This window comes from Euprymna scolopes, chromosome 40 (assembly GCF_053919585.1).
Source record: "Euprymna scolopes isolate OS-2025 chromosome 40, ASM5391958v1, whole genome shotgun sequence".
NCBI lineage: Eukaryota > Metazoa > Mollusca > Cephalopoda > Sepiida > Sepiolidae > Euprymna > Euprymna scolopes.
The window spans coordinates 67,442,675-67,446,425 of NC_136521.1; the positions used below are offsets into that span (position 1 = coordinate 67,442,675).

The following is a 3,751-nucleotide window of genomic DNA, read 5'->3' on the forward strand; positions in this document are numbered from 1 at the left end:
TCTTTATTTGGCCAATCAATTCTGGTGTTCTGACTTCCTTACTCTTCCCACACCTTTCATCATTCCTCACAGACTCCCTGCTTTCCATCTCTTATGCGCCTCAACATGTCTGAATCATTCCATATGTTTCTGTCGCATTGTTTCCAAGTTTAAAACAGAATTTTATTGAATGTCGTTCTTCTAACGTGTCCTCACGTCCAGATTGCATTTTTGAAATTAGCCAGCCGTGAAAATCAAGCTTTAATTCCGGCTGTAACTGTTCATTTGAATCTGAAATCATAAAAATTGGTCAGTCATCTCATGCGCAGATTTTGACCGAAACAGGTACTGTCAAGAACTGTGTATGTCACCGTATATAAAGGAATAAATTGTAAGATGGTCAACATATTGAAATTTGAAATATGGACTTTTGCCATTTATTTGTTATATATATATATATATATATATATATATATATGTATATATATATATATATATATATATATATATATATATATATATATGTACGTATGTATTTTTTATAGAGGAAATTAGACTTGGTGTCTAAAGAGCAGAATTTATTTAATGTATTAGTAAATGTATCAATACTTTGAAAAGACAGTGCCCACAGTACTGTAGATATATAATAAGCTCAATAGGTATATGTGTCCTAGAGCTATATTAATATGCTAGTTTATTTTTGTGTCTTAAGCTTATCCCCTCCTTATTTTTTTTTGCTGATGAGGAGATTGTATTCCAAGGCAAAACCTTTGTCAATTATTATCAATAATTATTGTCAACTTTAATTAACGAAACGATCGTACACTCCAGTTGAGTTTATTTGTTTTTCCTTTTGAAACTGATTCGTAATTTATAATTATTAATCTTTCTACTCAATATATATATATGTGTATATATATATATGTATATATATACATATATATATATATATATATATATTTATATATATATATATATATATGTATATCTTATTTATATTTATGTCTCGGAAGTAGAGTGAAAAGCACATCTTATTTTTCTTTTATTAATATTATTGGAATCTTTTCTTTTCTTTTCTTCCTTGTACACATTTTTGTGAATTATTCCATGGTTTCTGCATTTGGATTATTATGGACCATCTTCTTCCAATTACAGTATTTCCTTGGATTTTACTTGTACAAATGGAAATTCTTTTAACTTTCTTGAAGTTTTACATTTGGATTTTACCGTCATTGGATTTTTTATCTTCCACCAGACTATCCATTCATGTGTAATCACCTTTTTCTTTACAATATTCCCTCTACTTCACTTTTTTGTTATCAAGTAAGATCTTTGACTTACTTCTTGTTTCATCAAATACTTTTGCATGCAAAATCCGATCCCGCATTTTGCTAATTCCTACTCTCTGATGAGAAGGAAAGTATTTCTTCGAAACTCCGCGGATTAAGGACTATCCATTTATCTAGTGTTTCCTTTTAAGATTAAATATGTTTTTAACTCATTTCAAAGTGTTTTTTTAACATATTTTATTAACTGTTTGCTCATATTATAAGCTCTATTTCCTATTTGGTTTTATTGAGCTTTTATATCTGGCTGAGATAATTTTATAAGTATTAATTCTTTAATATTTATAATTTACTTTATATTTACCATCTTGGATCATTTTGGTAAATTCAATTGTAATTTTCATTTTATATATATATATATATATATATATATATATATATATATATATATATATATATATATACTATGTGTTACATCTTACACGTGTCTCGTTGAATGATGTACCAAACAACGCACAAGAGACCCATATAAATCCATAATTACTTGTTAAAATTCTTTTTTTAGTTTTTAAATATAATTTTTTAATTAGTAAGGAATTCTATTCAGCCATGGCTGCCGGAACGAGAGCATGCTTACCCCGTTGATTAAATAAAGCGTTCCGCTCTAACTTGCGTACAAATTCCGAAGTTCGACAGAAATTGTATTTTTACACAGGAATCACCACTTATCAAGGCCCGAAGGTCACTCGAGAATAAAGGTTAATGGGTATATATTAGTCAATGTGATTATAGCGTAGTAAACTTAAGTAGTGGGAATTTTGTAAATTGGATTACTTAGGAGGGCAAGAATTTGTTTATGTTGGACTTGAAGACAATCAAATTGTAGTCAGCTGGAAAGCAGGCAATCGGAAGAGAGTTCCACAGTCATGTAGGTCTAAGAAAGAAACTTTGTTCATGGAATCTACGTTTAGATTTAGGCACAGAACTTTACGAGTTTGTCGATACACCCGAGGAAGGTCAAAGGTTAGATCGGCCGAAACGTTGTTAAAATAGCGCCCAAAATGAGAACAGTTGTTCCCACTAATCCAAGCGATACGAATTGTCGATCGCTATCTAAAAAAAAAAGAAAGAAAAAAAGAAAGAGAAACACGAAAACAAGCGGTGATAATTAAATTGGTTGCGTCTTTTGATGGACGCAACGTCTTTCTTTTTATTGATACATTTCCAAAAGGTGTTGAGGCTTCACTGAACGGCGACTAACAGACATTGTACATGTGACTAAGCGGGATAAATACAGAAGAAAAAGAGAGAAAAAAATAGAGAGAAGGAACGAGAGAGAAAGAGAGAGAGAGAGAGAGAGAGAGAGAGAGAGAGAGAGAGAGAGAGAGAGACTGTCAGAAGCAGCTGAATGTCGGCAGCGACAGCGGCAAAGGCGATGATGTCATCATTTCGCACCAAATAACACACTGTTGGAGCTATAACTGCAAAGAGACAAAACACAAAAGACGATTAAACAAAATGAAAATCAAAGAAGGGCGTTGTAGTTTGCTTCAAACATTATGTGTAATGTAAAAGAAGTTGTGTTTGAAGGCTATATCAGTGGGTTCATAAGAAACGAGTGGACACGAGAAAGCATATAAAACTGAAAAATTCTTCTAATATTATTATTCTGTTGCCAAATCTGGGCAGGATCTGCTAGAAAAGACTTATCCTGCCTTGACAGAGTTCAAAATAGACTTCGTAGCCTAGTAGTGGATGCCCTTTTCTCTTCACTGCAACCTCTTCCCCACACAAGGGACGTTGTGAGCCTATCTCTACTTTATCGTTATTTTCATGGCAAGTGCTCGTCTGAGCTCCAATCCATGGTCGCCCTTTGCCAAACTTTCACGAGAAACACTCGTTTAGCTGAAACCACTATCAATAATTTCCCCCACTTTATCTGTGCCTAAACATAAACGTAGATTCCATGAACAAAGCTTGTTTGCACGCATGTGGAATTGTCTTCCGTTTGCCTGCTTTCCAGCTGACTACAATATGGTTATATTCAAGTCTAACGTAAACAAGTTCTTGATGAGCCGTTCCATCTAAGTTAACAAATTTACCGAATTTACCAAATTTACCGAATTTCCATTACTAACTATTACTATATTGTCCAATTTACAACTGTACACTCTTTAACCCTTATCCTGGAGTGGCCTCTTGGCCTTAAATAGTGGTGATGCCTATGTAAAATAAATAAATAAATACTACGGTGTTTGCTATGAACTGCATTGATGTAGCCTTCAAACACAACTCCTTTCAAAATGAAAATTAATAATTCGCGGATTGTGCAGTGAATCCAACAAAAATTGCTGCCGCTACACGGAAAATGATGGTAGCCATTTTTGTTGATTAACCCTAACCCTAACCCTAAACCCTAACTCTAACCTCATAAAAAAGTGAATATTTGCGATATAAAAAAGGGCATTTAAAACTACTTAAAAACA

General features: G+C 32.9%; 1 long non-coding RNA gene across 1 annotated transcript in view; it reads right to left on the bottom strand.

Moving 5' to 3' along the window:
- Positions 1-2,427: 2,427 nt before the first annotated feature.
- LOC145265601 (uncharacterized) overlaps positions 2,428-3,751 on the bottom strand; it is a 100,525-nt gene continuing 99,201 nt past the window's right edge. Inside the window, exon 4 of the long non-coding RNA XR_013864682.1 lies at positions 2,428-2,746. This is a non-coding gene — a long non-coding RNA (uncharacterized LOC145265601). The remainder of the gene's footprint in view (positions 2,747-3,751) is intronic.